We start from the raw sequence: 16,396 nt of genomic DNA on the forward strand, positions 1-16,396 counted from the left end.
ATAAGACGTGTGTGTTGTGCGTTGCGATTGCATACAGAACAACAACATATATATACACACACACTTATAAGGACATGGTTACATAACCAAATTAAACATCCAATTACATAGGTGGCTACTACACACATGAAATTTGCACACACCAAAGTCAACTATTGAAAGTGCAACTATCCCTGGGTGGTTTTGGTAATTCCTAACAACATATAGCTCATTGAGCTAATGCTATTTCAAGATAAATATTTTAGGAAAGCTCAATGATTGGCATGACATGGATTAGAAAGTGGACCCCTCAAAATGCTAAGGACAAAAGGATTGGCTCAAGCTCAAAGCACAAGACTCTACTTTTTACTTTTAGTGATCCAAGATCACATTGAGTCCATAAGAAAAGCCAATACTATTAAGAGGGGGTGAGGTGTTGCTTAATGGGTTTCTTGCTCAAAATGCTTAGTGATATGCTTCAAAGCCCTCAACTACTTTCTCATATCCACATATGTCCCAAACCAAAAGTCAAACTTGGCCCCAGCGATTTGATCTATCCGGCGCCACCGAGTTCACTTGACATAGCCACTGCCACAAACCCTAGTATTTTCGGTCTCACCGATAGGGATCTTGGTCTCACCGACATGGGGTTGTAATCTCTCTTTTTCCCTTCGTAACGTTTCGGTCAAACCGAGATGAGTGATTGGTCCCACCGAGATTGCAATGCAAACTCTCTGTTTCCCCTTCGTAACGTGTCGGTCCAACCGAGATGAGCGAATCGGTCCCACCGAGTTTGCCTGACCAACTCTCTGGTTAGCTTATTACCAAAATCGGTTCAACCGAGTTTGTGTAATCGGTCTCACCGAGATTATGTTATGCCCTAACCCTAATGACATCGGTCCCACCGAGTTGACATATCGGTCCCACCAAAAATCATAACGTTCACATTTTGAACTAAATCGGTCTGACCGAGTTCTATGAATCGGTCCCACCGAGTTTGGTGATTTGTGTGTAACGGTTAGATTTTGTGTGGAGGCTATATATACCCCTCCACCCACTCTTCATTCGGGAGAGAGCCATCAGAACATGCCTACACTTCCAACATACATTTTCCGAGAGAGAACCACCTACACGTGTGTTGAGGTCAAGATATTCCATTCCAACCACATAAATCTTGATCTCTAGCCTTCCCAAGTTGCTTTCCACTCAAATCATCTTTCCACCAAATCCACATCCTGTGAGAGAGAGTTGAGTGTTGGGGAGACTATCATTTGAAGCACAAGAGCAAGGAGTTCATCATCAACACACCATCTATTACCTCTTGGAGAGTTGTGTCTCCTAGATTGGCTAGGTGTCACTTGGGAGCCTCCGTCAAGATTGTGGAGTTGAACCAAGGAGTTTGTAATGGCAAGGAGATCACCTACTTCGTGAAGATCTACCCGAGTGAGACAAGTCCTTCGTGGGCGATGGCCATGGTGGGATAGAGAAGGTTGCTTCTTCATGGACCCTTCGTGGGTGGAGCCCTCCGTGGACTCGCGCAACCGTTACCCTTCGTGGGTTGAAGTCTCCATCAACGTGGATGTACGATAGAACCACCTATCGTAACCACGGATAAAAAATATCCGTGTCTACATTGCGCTTGCTCCCTCAAACTCCTCCCTTTACCTTCATATGCAATTATTTTACATTCCGCTGCTATTCTCTTAGAATTGCATGTGTAGGTTGATTACTTGAGTTGTGCTAAGTTGCTAAAATCTGCCAAGACTTAAAATTGGGAAAAGGCTAGATTTTTATTTGGTCAAGTAGTCTAATCACCCCCCCTCTGGACATACTTCCGATCCTACAAGTGGTATCAGAGCTTTGGTTTCCATTTGCTTTGATTTCCATAGATTTTGGTGGTCATAGCCTTGGTTTCACAACCTAGGAGAGTATGGCGTCTAGCGAGGGAAATTACCACCGTAGAGGTCCTTACTTTGATGGTACTAATTTTGCTAGTTGGAAGCATAAGATGATATGCATATTCTTGGACATAACCCCGCCGTTTGGGCTATTTTGTGTATTGGCTTGCAAGGTGAATTCTTTGATGGGAGAGAACCGAACCATGAAGCTACCACGGAAGAGCTGAAGATGCTGCAATACAATGCTCAAGCTTGTGATATTCTCTTCAACGGATTGTGCCCCGAAGAATTCAACAAAATCAGCCGTCTTGAGAATGCAAAGGAAATTTGGGATACTTTGATTGATATGCAGGAGGGTACCGACTCCGTCAAGGAATCCAAATTGGATGTTCTTCAAAGTCAACTTGACAAGTTCAAAATGAAGGATGATGAAGGTGTCGCTGAAATGTACTCTAGGCTTGCTCTCATCACAAATGAGATTGCCGGCTTAGGAAGTGAAGAGATGACCGATAGATTCATCATCAAGAAGATCCTAAGAGCCTTGGATGGAAAATATGATACCGTGTGCACATTGATCCAAATGATGCCCAACTACAAAGATCTCAAGCCAACGGAAGTCATTGGAAGAATTGTTGCTCATGAGATGTCACTCAAGGATAAGGAAGAGCTTCACAACAAGTCAAGCGGTGCTTACAAAGCCTCATGTGAAGCCCCCACATCATCAAGTGAGAAACAAACCTTCAATGAAGAATTGAACCTAATGGTGAAGAACTTCAACAAGTTCTACAAGAGTAGAAGCAAGGAAAGAAGTTCCAAGTCAAGGTCCTACAATGACAAAAGATCTTCAAGTCGTGAACGGAATTGCTATAATTGTGGAAGACCCGGACACTACTCCAATGAGTGTACGGCTCCCTACAAAAGAAGAGAAGATTCTCCCAAGAGAAGAAGTAGAAGAGAAGAATCACCACCAAGAGAGATAAGGAGTAGAGATGATCGATATGAACGAAGACACTCTCGGAGAAGCAAGGATTCGGAGAGGAAGGACAAATCATCAAGGAGCTACACAAAGAGAAGACATCAAGCTCATGTTGGTGAATGGGTATCCGGCTCCGACTCCGACCATCACTCTGAAAGAAGTTATCACTCCGACTTCGAATATACTCAAGATGAAGGTGTTGCTGGTCTAGCACTTGTGTCAACCAACTCCTATGACATATTTGACTCACCAAATGAAGGAATTGGAAGATGCTTCATGGCCAAAGGTCCAAAGGTATCACACCCCGAGTATGTTGATTTCAATAGTGATGAAGATGATTTGCTAGGAGATGATGATTTACTTGTTGACAACTCTAATTATGAGAACTATGATGAACTTGCTATTAATCATGGTAATCAAGATAAAATGAATGACAATGATAAGGAGAAGATTGAGCATCTAACTAAAGAACTAAACACTCTTAAGTTAGCTCATGAAACTACCTTGGAAGATCATCGAGAACTTTTAAAGACTCATGAGAAGCTACGCTTTGAAAATCTCAACCTTGAGCAAGAGCATGAGTTTTTAAAGGCAATCAATGATGATCTTCGCAAGAAAATTTCTTCTTACATTGCCAAGCGCTTACTCTTGTCTACTTACATGCCACAAGTTAAATCTAGCAACAAGAACAAGAAAGATTCTTCTTCTAGTAGTAACAGTAATCATGCTAAATCTAATGTTGTTGCTTCTATAGTTCTCCTGATTCCACTACTGATTCTCTTAGCCAAGTTACACTTGAGCAAGAAAATAGCTTATTGAAGGGAATTATAGAGAAAGGTGTTTACAAGAGTCTTGCCGGAAGCAAGCAATTTGAGGAATTTGTACGCAAGCAAGGAAGCCACCGGAAGAATCAAGGTGTTGGTTTTGAACGAAAGTTCAATGCCAATGGTGTTGAGTGGGAAGAAGATCAATACCCCAAGACGAAGTTTGTTCCTCAACAAAAGAAGTACGATCCTACTTCTTTCAAAGGAACACAAGCTCAAGATGATCTTCCACCACAATACCACAAGCAAAAAGGCAAGGAGAAGCTTCAAGAGGAGATTGATGCATTTGAAGAAGCTCCTAAGGCCTTGGTCAAGTGGGTTCCCAAGACTACATCATGTTCTACTTCATCAAGTATGACTACAACTCCAAGGATTCCCACCAAGATGGTGTGGATCCCGAAGAAGAAGAACTAGAGAGTTCTTGAGGGTGACTCCGCCAACATTCTTCACTCTTATCATTTTGGCAAGGACAAGTGCAAACAACTTCCATATCTTGCACTAGTTCAAGGAGTCACAAACCCTCTTGTTGGTAAGACAAGGGACAAGTTAACCTAATGCTTTCATGGACATCATCCTATGTGAAAATCACTCTATGTCTATGGATATCCTTGTTTGTTCCTTGTGGGACTAACCCGTGTAGGTATTGAAAGCGCAACTCACTCCAAAGGATTGCTCCGAATGGTCTACATCAACATTGAGCATCCACATCTTCAACACCTACATGAAGTCATCATCGACAAAACCCAAGGTTAGTTCATCCCTCTTAGGGGGATATCACATCTAGGGGGAGCTTTACTCTAATCAATTGAGCTAAAGCAACTCTAATGATGTGGGCACAACAATGCTTTATGTAAAAGTGGTAACCCCACTTGTGCTTAAACGATGAGTATGACCTATGATCAAATGTTCTCATTTGACTCCTAAGTCAATATACTCATATATAGATGACCTAGTCATCGCCAAATTGCTTGATAGATGCTAGAGTGTTTGTGCATGCTTTGTCACATATTTCATTTGTCATTTTATTGTGTTAGCATGTTGGATGCATATTTTACTCATTCGAGGACATCCATTTCTTGCTTTATTTTTTGGCTTTTTCTCTTTTTGCCAAATGGATGGACAAGAATGCCTAAGAACTCCCTCTAGCTATCTATGCTTTTCTCATCTCAAACTCTATTCATGCTACATCACAAATTTTGATCAAGTCAGATTCGAACCACTCTGTGTGAGGATCACTCGGAGTCCCCGATTCGTCATAGACTTAAACTTCCAAAACCTCTTTGTGCATTTCGGTATGACCGAGTCATCCATTTCGGTCACACCGAGATCACTAAGTTGATCTAGGTTTTGAATCTCGATGCAACTGATTTGAACATTTTGGTCAGACCGAATTGCAGTAACCGCTTGCGATTCTGCATCTCGATGGCACCGAGTTGTTCCACTCGGTCACACTGACAGGGTCGGGATATAAATACTCACGGGTGAAATTTTGGAAATTCCTTCGAAACCTCTCAGCCCGCGCGTATCCTGCTCTGCCGCCTCATGTCTACGGATCGTCTTCTTGCCGCCAGCGACCTCCCGCCGCTGGTCTCCGCCACCATCAACGGCAATCTGCTCCGCCGTTGCCGCCGTAGAGAACACTCGCCGCTCTAGGGTAAGTGTTTAACCCCTTGTGCGGTCTTTTTCACTCCGATTCCTAGCACAAGGACAACGCCATGTTTCCTGCCACGAATGTGATTCATCCATCCAGCTAAAACTTCCTTAGGTCTAGATTGATTTGAAAATTTTAGGGTTAGCTCTCCGCAGAACTCATCTCGGACCGACCGAAATGTAGAAATCGGTCTCACCGATTCGGCTTAGGCCATTGCACATGCGCTTTTTGGTCTGACCGAAACGTGCAAATCGGTATGACCGAGTTCAAGATTCTGTGAAACCCTAGCAATCTCGGTGCCACCAAACTGTGACTCGGCCCAACCGAGTTCACTAGTTTAGGTTCCAAGTGTTGCTTCGGTATCACCGAGTTTGTAAATTCGGTAGCTCCGAGATCACTTCTGTAGAGAACTAAAACTAAGGTTTTTGACTCAATTTGTTTTGCAAAACCTCTGTACTTTGTGATGCTCATCTACTCTACCTCATCTACAACCTATTCACAGGGTCTGCTGACAGTTTGCAGCGATGTCTGATCAAAGTGACAGCCAGAACAAGTCTGAAGAGCAGGTTCAAATGAGTGAGGGCACTAGTCCCTCAAGCAGCTATGATGAGGGCAGCAGGAGCACACCTAGTAACTTGCCCAAGGCAGCTACTAGAACAAGGAAGAAGAGAACCTCAGATTCTGAGGATGAGGATTATGTGGCTGTTGTGGATGAGGCCACTTCAAGGAAAAAGTTGCTGAAAAAGGAGTATGGCACAACTGCTGCAACAAAGCCTGGAATGAAAGCAAAGGCTCCAGCAAGAAGGATTCCTATGTCTAAGGCCAGAGCCTCTACTCAAGAGACAATGGAGTTCACACTTGAACCCAAAGAAGGTGGAGAAGGCAAGAAGAGGAAGGAAAGGGTCAAGAAGACCATTGCCAGAGTCATTGGCAAGCCCTCCATGATGAGAGATCCATCTGAAGAGGAAGAGGAAGAGGATGCTGCACCAGCACCCAAAGCTCAGAAACTTATGGGAGATGCAATCAGATCAGGGGCTTCTCCATCAAAGCCCAAGTCTGCTCCCAAAGCTCAATCTCAGAAGCCCCCCAAACCCAAGAGGAACACCAGAAGTATACCAGCTGAAGAGAAGAACAAGGCCCCAGTGCCTGAGGCTACTGATGATGAGGAAGATGATTCACTTGTTTTAAGAAAGTTGAAGCCAAAGATCCCTGACCACAATGATGCTCATCCAGTAGCTGAAGATATGCACATCAGAAAGGATGCTGGACTAAGATTGTGGAGACAGTCTGATCCTTATGCTGTGAGGAGAAGGACAGCAGTTGACTAGAGATTTCATACCAAAGAGCAGCAGGACTTTTATGAGACAATTTTGCTTGATAAGAAGCCCATTGTATGTGACATGAGATGGGTTGATTGGGAGTACATCAAGGAAAATGAAGATCACTATCCAGGAGTACATGATAGCTTCAAAGCATGTGGAGTTGACAAATTTGTTGCTCAGAAGCTCACAAAATGGAATGATGAGCTGATCATGCAGTTTTACTCCACTGCTCACTTTTACCCAGATGGAAGGATAGTATGGATGTCTGAGGGTACAAGGTACCAATCCATAGTTGAGGAGTGGGCCAAGCTGATAAATGCCCCTGAAGAACATGAAGATGACTTGGATGTGTATGCCATCAAGAAGAAAGACCACAACTCTATGGCAAACATGTACAAGGAGATCCCAGATAAGGCTTTGGAGACTCATAAGCTTAGATCTGTACACTATCTGTTGTCTGGTCTGCCTACCATTAACTGGATCCTTAGGCACACATTGCTACCCAAGTCAGGAGATCACAAGATGATCAGAGGACATGCTATCAATCTACTACATTTGTTTGATGTGCCTCAGAAGTTCAAGGTCATGAGTTTGATTGTAGAGACAATCAAAAGGACAACTGCTGACCAGAAGAGATCATGTGGGTATGCTCCACACATTCAGGAGCTCATCAACTCCAAGATGGGCACATGTACATACTTGTTGGACAAGGAGCACCTTCCTCTGCATCCTGACTTTGAAGACAATACTGTTGTGATGAATGAGGAAGACCCCACATCTGTGCAAGCACATGAGAAGAGAGAAGGCAAGGGCAGAGAAAGCTGCAAAGATGCCAACTGCTGAAGAGGCATCTCAAGTGTTCTTGAAGAGCAAGCAAGATCAGCTTGGATATCTGATCCAATCCACTTTGAGGATTGAGAAGGGCTTGGCCACCCTGACTCAAAACTAGGAGAGCTTGGAGAGGATCATTGAGCAGAAATTCTATGATCTTGATGTCAAGGTAACTGAGATTCAGACATCAGTTGAGCAGCTTCAGGAGGAAGCAGAGGAGAAGAAGGGCAAGTCTACTACAAATGCTTTTACTAGAGTGCCCAGAAGCCAGAGGTCTGCTGCAGTGCCAGTCACAGATACTAGAGCTACAGCATCAGCACCAGCAGCTACAGCTCCAGTGCCACCTCCAGCGGCACTCCACCCGGTCCAACTACATCAACAGATGCCTTCGTCCTTGGAGTTCTCTCTACACCACCTCAAGAAGATCAAGCCTGAGAGACGTTTAGCACTATGCATTTTTGAACTTTTTGGTAACTTGTTGCCAAAGGGGGAGAGAAATGTATAGATCATAGGCTTCGAGAGAGTGTTTTGCTTCTCTTGCTATTTTGGTTGAACTTCTTTATTGTGTGCTTGTGTGAGATACTTTATGTCCTTGTGATTGTTTGATCATGTGTTTGATCATATGCTACCTTAATGCTTGTTGGTTGATACTATCTCTTATATCCTTATATGATCATTCACTTGCTTGGTGATGAGTGCATGCTTTCAATTTCTATCATTTTGAGAGCTCCACCAAGATGTATGTGACATGGAAGAGTAACCCATGATCCTAATCGATTGTGCATTTGCATTCAAAAGAAAATCTCAAATAATGCACAAATTTAGGGGGAGCTCTTGCTTATCACATACTTCTCAAAGCGACAATGTTTTTCAATCTTATGATCTTTTGTCGAATATTTGATCTATACGTTGTCATCAATTACCAAAAGGGGGGCGATTGAAAGTGCAACTATCCCTGGGTGGTTTTGGTAATTCCTAACAACATATAGCTCATTGAGCTAATGCTATTTCAAGATAAATATTTCAGGAAAGCTCAATGATTGGCATGGCATGGATTAGAAAGTGGAACCCTCAAAATGCCAAGGACAAAAGGATTGGCTCAAGCTCAAAGCACAAGACTCTACTTTTTACTTTTAGTGATGCAAGATCACATTGAGTCCATAGGAAAAGCCAATACTATTAAGAGGGGGTGAGGTGTTGCTTAACGGGTTTCTTGCTCAAAATGCTTAGTGATATGCTCCAAAGCCCTCAACTACTTTCTCATATCCACATATGTCCCAAACCAAAAGTCAAACTCGGCCCCACCGATTTGATCTATCCGGCGCCACCGAGTTCACTTGACATAGCCACTGCCACAAACCCTATTTTTTTCGGTCTCACCGACAGGGATCTCGGTCTCACCGAGATGGGGTTGTAATCTCTCTGTTTCCCTTCGTAACGTGTCGGTCCAACCGAGATGAGCGAATCGGTCCCACCGAGTTTGCCTGACCAACTCTCTGGTTAGCTTATTACCAAAATCGGTTCAACCGAGTTTGTGTAATCGGTCTCACCGAGATTACGTTATGCCCTAACCCTAATGACATCGGTCCCACCGAGTTGGCATATCGGTCCCACCGAAAATCCGAACGTTCACATTTTGAACTAAATCGGTCTGACCGAGTTCTATGAATCGGTCCCACCGAGTTTGGTGATTTGTGTGTAACGGTTAGATTTTGTGTGGAGGCTATATATACGCCTCCACCCACTCTTTATTTAGGACAGAGCCATCAGAACATGCCTACACTTCCAACATACATTTTCTGAGAGAGAACCACCTACACTTGTGTTTAGGTCAAGATATTCCATTCCAACGACATAAATCTTGATCTCTAGCCTTCCCAAGTTGCTTTCCACTCAAATCATCTTTCCACCAAATCCACATCCTGTGAGAGAGAGTTGAGTGTTGGGGAGACTATCATTTGAAGCACAAGAGCAAGGAGTTCATCATCAACACACCATCTATTACCTCTTGGAGAGTTGTGTCTCCTAGATTGGCTAGGTGTCACTTGGGAGCCTCCGTCAAGATTGTGGAGTTGAACCAAGGAGTTTGTAAGGGCACGGAGATCACCTACTTCATGAAGATCTACCCGAGTGAGACAAGTCCTTCGTGGGCGATGGCCATGGTGGGATAGAGAAGGTTGCTTCTTCGTGGACCCTACATGGGTGGAGCCCTCCATGGACTCACGCAACCGTTACCCTTGATGGGTTGAAGTCTCCATGAACGTGGATGTACGATAGAACCACCTATCGGAACCACGGATAAAAAATCTCCGTGTCAACATTGCGTTTGCTCCCTCAAACTCCTCACTTTACCTTCATATGCAATTATTTTACATTCCGCTGCTATACTCTCAGAATTGCATGTGTAGGTTGATTACTTGAGTTGTGCTAAGTTGCTAAAATCTGCCAAGACTTAAAATTGGGAAAAGGCTAGATTTTTATTTGGTCAAGTAGTCTAATCACCCCCCTCTAGACATACTTTCGATCCTACAACTATATATTACATGCATAATTAACTAGGATAAACGATCATCTGATCATCATCCACTTCTTGTGATGCTTGCCGCTACTGCTCTACTTGTGGCTCGATCCGGCCTCATCGATTTCGGTAACGAGGCACTTCCTCATGTCAATGATCCGCCTGTGCATCTCGTAGCATGTGTACACGCTCTTGGCCGCGAACCTGAGGTGAGGTTCATCCAGTTGCCGCATCCAGGCCCCGTGCCAGGATACGGGGCATGATTTGTTGGCATCCTACTTCATCTTTTCATAGTATGGGTCGGTGATGGCCGAGGCGAGTTCAACCAGGGTGTCCTTCTACGTGCTGCCCTAGACCCTATAGTGCTCACGGATTTCTACAAGGTTCTTGCAGGCTAAGCTCGTAACCTTGAGTGCTTTTACATCGTCGGGGGTTTCCACCATAGCGAACTTGTAGTCGGTATTGTTGACAAACCTAGCAAAACGGTCGCAAGGCTCTATGGCCATGCAATAGTGGTAGATGAGGACATGATGGCGCTCGCACAACTGGGAAAGGCAACCTTCTGATCTTTGCCAGGAAGACCGGCGGTGTACTAGAGGTCGATGCAGACCACCTCGTAGTTGTCTCTAGCAAGCAACTACACGGTGTTGAGGTAGTCCTCCACCATGGCCGGATCGATGGTGTACACCACCGTGAGATCCATCTCCCTCACGTGGGTCTCGACTTTATGCTCACCAAACTCCATTGGAGCACTGCTAGATATCCTCTCTGTATGTGTCGTCGTGGGTGTGCTTGTTGTGTTGTGGGGCGAGATCGAAAGGTTGAAGAGACTAAGGTTATAATGGCCGCAGGAATTAATGGGGAAGTCGGACCATCTAGAATATCCACACGCCCGGATGGCAGTTCTAATTTGCAGCGCATAACTCTATCGTGCCGCATGTAACTGCATCGTGGCGATGCGCGTGGCGCAACCGCATGCATATGTGCCCCCAACGTGATCGTGCGTATGCCCAAACCACAGGCAGAGCGCGCGCGCAGGGACGCGAGCAGAGCGCTCCATGGCGCCTCAACGGTGAGCAACCATATATATGCATATAGGAGTTGAACACGCAAGGAAAGGATGTCCACAAGCTGAGCTCGTGGAGGTACACGAGCAGAGCGCACCGACAAACAGCAGAGCATGCCGACGGACGCGAGCATAGCGGGCTGTGGCGCCTAACGGCGAGCATAGCGCGCTGCGGCGCCTAACGGCGAGTAGAGCACGCCGAGGGACGCGAGCAGAGGCCGGCAGAGTGATACGTGGAAAATAAGACGAAGTGTGTGAGCAATGGCGGAGACATCAAGCACAAATTAGATTAGAGTTGGGTATGTGATACATGGCATACAGTTGATCCATCCAAGCTGTTTGTGATGAAATAAGTTGTGTGTGTTGTGGGCAAACGCTTGCTGGTATATAACTGTTTGCGATTGATGAATTCATCACCGACGGGGTACCTAGTGTGGTCCATGTGCGATGTGATATGCTCTGTCTGCAGAACATCTATGCTCTGTGTACAGAAGAACAACATATATATACTTGTAACAGGACATGATTGCAAGACCAAATTCAACATCCAATTACGTTATATAACAAATACCATAAATATTGCAAGGTTCAAATTCTAGCATTACAAGGCCCAAATTCAAAGATTACAAGGTTCAAACTATTCAGACACATAAAATTCATCTTCTTCAGAATCTTTTTCATGCATTATTTCTGCGAAAGGATCAGCCACCAAGAAGTCATATAGCGGCTCGATATAGTGACTTCCGTATAATCTGTCATATGAAGTTACAAACTGAAAATCAGCTTGTGCACAGCCTTTTCCATTCAGCTGTAGACGCCTGCACTCTTTAGCAATCCATTCACTTCTGCGCAGTAAATATAGGGCAAACCTTATTACCTTGAGCAACCTTGCTTTCTCAACAAAGAACCTGGCGAATTTATTTTCTGGTGTGGTGCCTCGGTACTCATTAAAAGTAATTCCTGTGAGATGAAGATCAAGGCATTCAATGGGATTGTTGTATTCCCCAACATTTTCTACTTTCGGGCCTGCTAGTATCTACAAACAAAGACAACATATTAGTGCATAGCTACAGATTTGAACACTTCGGGCCTCTTTGATTTGCAGGATTTCTAAAATACATGAAAAGAGTAAAATGCCATCTTCAATCTTTCATGATAAACTTTTATCATGAAAGCATGTCGGGCGAAGGAATAAAATGCTTACAACACTAGCATCTCAAAAAATTTATGTATTGAAATCCTCCAAATTTCCTCTAGAAATCACTCTACATTTATCATTGTAATCATGGGTAGAAGTAAAAAAATTGAGCTTCGTTGTGGTTAACAATTAACAGGAAAGGAGCATCACCTCGATGTATAGCTTCTCCGTGCAAGGAAAGCATCTAAGGAATCTAACAACTTCTTCCAGGTCGGGGCCGACAGATTGTAGTGCCAAGATCTTCACTGTGCGCAGAGGCCGGGTCAAGTTGTGGGAATCATTTTCTGGATGACAGCCGAACATATAGATCAACAACAATTAGATAAAATGTGTTGTCCGATAATATATAAGAAGGAGAATAAGAAGACTGTTGTACCTGAACGGATAATGATCCAGTAACAAGTTCGTTGAATTCAGCACACGAATAGCCCAACACTGTCAATTTCGGTGCGTGAATGACCCTGATTCTTGCTTGACCTAATTTATCATGTACATACAATCTCTCGAGGAAAGGCGCATTCTCAGTGATAATATCGTGAAACACCTCAACTGACAGCCTTGGGCGGAGCCAGCAATGCACATAAATCGCATGGACATTCATCAAGGTGATGTGCAGGCTACTGAACCCATCCACTGCATTAAGACAAAGGTACTCAAGCGATGTACAGCCGACGAGAAGGTGCTCCAAATAATCCTTTGAGATGCAGATGGCAATGAGCTGGAGGTGCTTAAGTTTAGGGAGATGAAGAGCGTGTGCAGCATCGATCCGAGGGAAAATGCACCGCCTGAATGTAGCACGGTGCAACATGGTCGCGAGGCGGAACACAAACGGCGGCGGCGAGCAAGGACGTCTAGCATGAAGGCTGAGCTCATCGAACCGATCCATGGCTGGGGATAGGAACCAGTAGTGCAACCTGGGTTCGGTCTTGTTGTGGGGACTGATTCTGCCGATAGCAACACGTCTGACCGGTCCAGGGTGCATGGCAGGGACGTGGGACAATGCATCCAGGCGTTGCTGCTCCCTACTACAGAACTCGTGGTCGACGATGAGGTCCAGGGGGTGTAGTGTCAGAGGGGGCGCCACCGTCGCGAGAGGGCAGTGGTTCGCACGTCCTATTTGATGGGGAGTTGGGATATGATGGTTACCAACATCTCGTCGGGGAGGCTGTTGATGATGTCCACGTTCACCGGAGGCTCTTGCGGTTCTGGCTCGATCCGCCCTTGCTTGTTGGCCGGCTCGTCCTCCATCTCGCAGCAGGTGGCGATCCTCAGCGGCGGTGCTTGTAGATGAGAATGGAGGACTGTTCTACGTACATTCCCGAGGCGGCCGAAACAAAAGTCCAAAACTAGCAATAAATTGCAGCGCGCGCGGCATGCGCGGCAGACTGCTCACAATCGTCCCGTCTAATCGAACAGCTCCCGCAGTACTAAATGGTTAGTTGAACGCCCACGGTTTGACTAATACGACTGTTTGTGATAATAATGTGGTGGCTATTTGTTAAAAATGCCTAGGAAAATCAATGTATAAAAAGGCGAAAAGAACCCTGAATAATTTCATTTGTTTAGCATAGTTGCATGTTGCCTCTGTAAAATAAATCAAGGCGGGAAGATGCAGGGTATGCCGTTTCGCGACCAGATCATGTGACAAAGTTCCCTCTTAGAACCATGAGGCTTCTTGATAGAAGCTCCGGTTTGTATGAAAGAAAAAATGGGTCAAAGCCGAGTTGAAAAGGGCAGCAATATCTAACCCCAGCTTACAGAAGGTACAAAAGCACGATGATTAATTGTTCATCAGGTTTACACAAAATCCAGATTGAATAGGATAATAACAACTAACTCAACCAAAGTTTTGAGCAGTCACAGTCAAATGGGTCGGTCTGATCCATAAAGTCAAGATCTCGAACCAGAAAATCTACTGGTACATGAAGACAAGTTGTTGTAAATAGAAGCCGAGCACGTTCAGAAGCCCTTTTGTCCACCTGAAACTTCTTTTTTGCTGTTCAATGTGTCCATCCGTGGCAAAGTGTTTGTTAAAAAACTTAATCCTCATGGACAGTAGTATTCTCACATTCAACAGGAAGAATGTGACAAAGCTAGTGTTTGCATGGTTGGATGCATATCCTTCTAGCATTATTGTCCTCAAACGAATGCCATGAGAACTAAGAAAAACCCAGTGGTTCTTATGCCACCGATTGGTTATAGCTTTTTGTCCATGTCCTTTAGCCTAAATAGACATGAAGACTGAAAACAGTTAATGTCTAAAAAAATAGTATAGCTGAACGGTTAGTTCTAGTAAAGTATATCAATGTGCTTGATATCATCACCTCTATATACAAATTCTCCAGACATGGAAAGCATCGCAGCAAGCCGATAAGCATGTTCAGATCAAAACACCACGTACTACTATGTAAGGTCTTGACAGAATCCAGCACCATTAATAGGGTAGCCATGGACAAACTCTTCATTGTGCATAGAACATAATATTAGTACAAAAAGCGCACTCCAAGATTATATAAAGATTATGCGCATAAATGAAAATGCAGCTTATGATTACGAAAGTGTCGATGATATAAAACTTACGCACACAAATGAAAAATGCAACTTATGATTACAAAAGTGTTGATGATAATATATAGTACTTGAATAAATGTGGAGCCAACTACCATCTTGTAACCTTCAAACTAATCAGGAATTACACCCAAGGTCTCCAGTTTAGGCGTAGAGACCATAGTTATTTGCGAAGGTGCATAACGATAATCAAGGAGCAGCCTTTGGAATGATGGGCGCCTTTGATGATGGGCTCCTCTCCTTTAAAGCAAATTCCAATGCTTACAAGGTGAGGCGACTTTATTTGGAGACAACGGAAACGAATTTCTTTTCCAAAAAACAAGCAACAAGCGCTCCAGGGCAGGGCAGCGGGAGTGGATGATGCTATGCAGTGAGGCCTCTAACAGATCGACCACCACAAGCGCGAGTTTTTTTAGCAGTGCGAGTTGAAGCATTTGTACCAGATTGGTAGATGACATCGGGCCAGGGTGGTGTTGTGGAAAGAGGAGGAAAACCATGAGATGGACACTGGTGGTGAGGGCACAGCTACAACGCTTGGTGGATAGCTATTTGCATAGTAATGGTAGAACTCAAGATGTTGGAGTTTTTCGAATTGACGGGATGTCAGCCAGGCATTCACCATGCAGGGTATGTGCAGCAGGTAGCATGCCGGGATGCATAGGCGTTGAACGGAGCCCTGGTGGGAGGAGATGATGGCTCCGTGGAGTTCAAAATCATGAATGACAGATAGCCAAGGACAGTCGAGATTAAAAGGTGCGGCGCACCACAAAGTGCGCCACCGAGATGCGAGGACCTCTGTGCAGCAGCCATCCTTGGTGGGGAGAAGGAAGATGATCTCCCCAAGGATGGCGTCCGGGAGATCGCTAATGCGGTCCGCCCGATATTTTACGGGTTCCTCAGATCCCGGGGGCGTGGCCGGTTCTGCCCGCGCTATCGGGTGCAGGATCTACAGCTGGCAGCGCTGCTGGCCGGAGCCTCATCTGTGTACATAGAAATCTGGAAGAAAAAAAGGCAGAAACATGTAGGATATTCAAAATCAATTCTCAAGATATAGAAGAAAAAAGGGCACAAACATATATGTAGGACATTCAAAATAAATTCTCAAGACCTGGCTATGAATTATTAGCACACACGCTAACCCTAGTTGGATTATTAGCAAAAAAACGTTTGTACAGAACAAACAATTAATCACTAACCATAGATACCATTCAAACAATCAATACACTACACAGATCTAACGAATCTTACTCTGATTTCATGGACTGGGTGAACATAACCAAGGGTTTCTGTTCCCAACAAAGGGGGGGGGGACTAACCAGCTTTCCATCGGAGTTGGAGTCATTGCTGGAGTAGCTGTGGACCTCCGGCTCCGGCTGGGGAGGCACGACGCCGGCGACGAAGTCAAGGCCGCGCTGCTCCCCGCGCAAGACCTCTTCATCGGCAACAACAACCTCCGCGCCCAGCTTCATGCGTTGCGCGGGTGCTTCACTAGCCCCGGTATCTCCACTCCCACCAATGGTGTGCTTCGTCAAAATCCTAATACACTCCATGTGGCAGTGACAACT

The sequence above is a fragment of the Triticum aestivum genome, chromosome 3D (genome assembly GCF_018294505.1).
Source record: "Triticum aestivum cultivar Chinese Spring chromosome 3D, IWGSC CS RefSeq v2.1, whole genome shotgun sequence".
Classification (NCBI taxonomy): Eukaryota; Viridiplantae; Streptophyta; class Magnoliopsida; order Poales; family Poaceae; genus Triticum; species Triticum aestivum.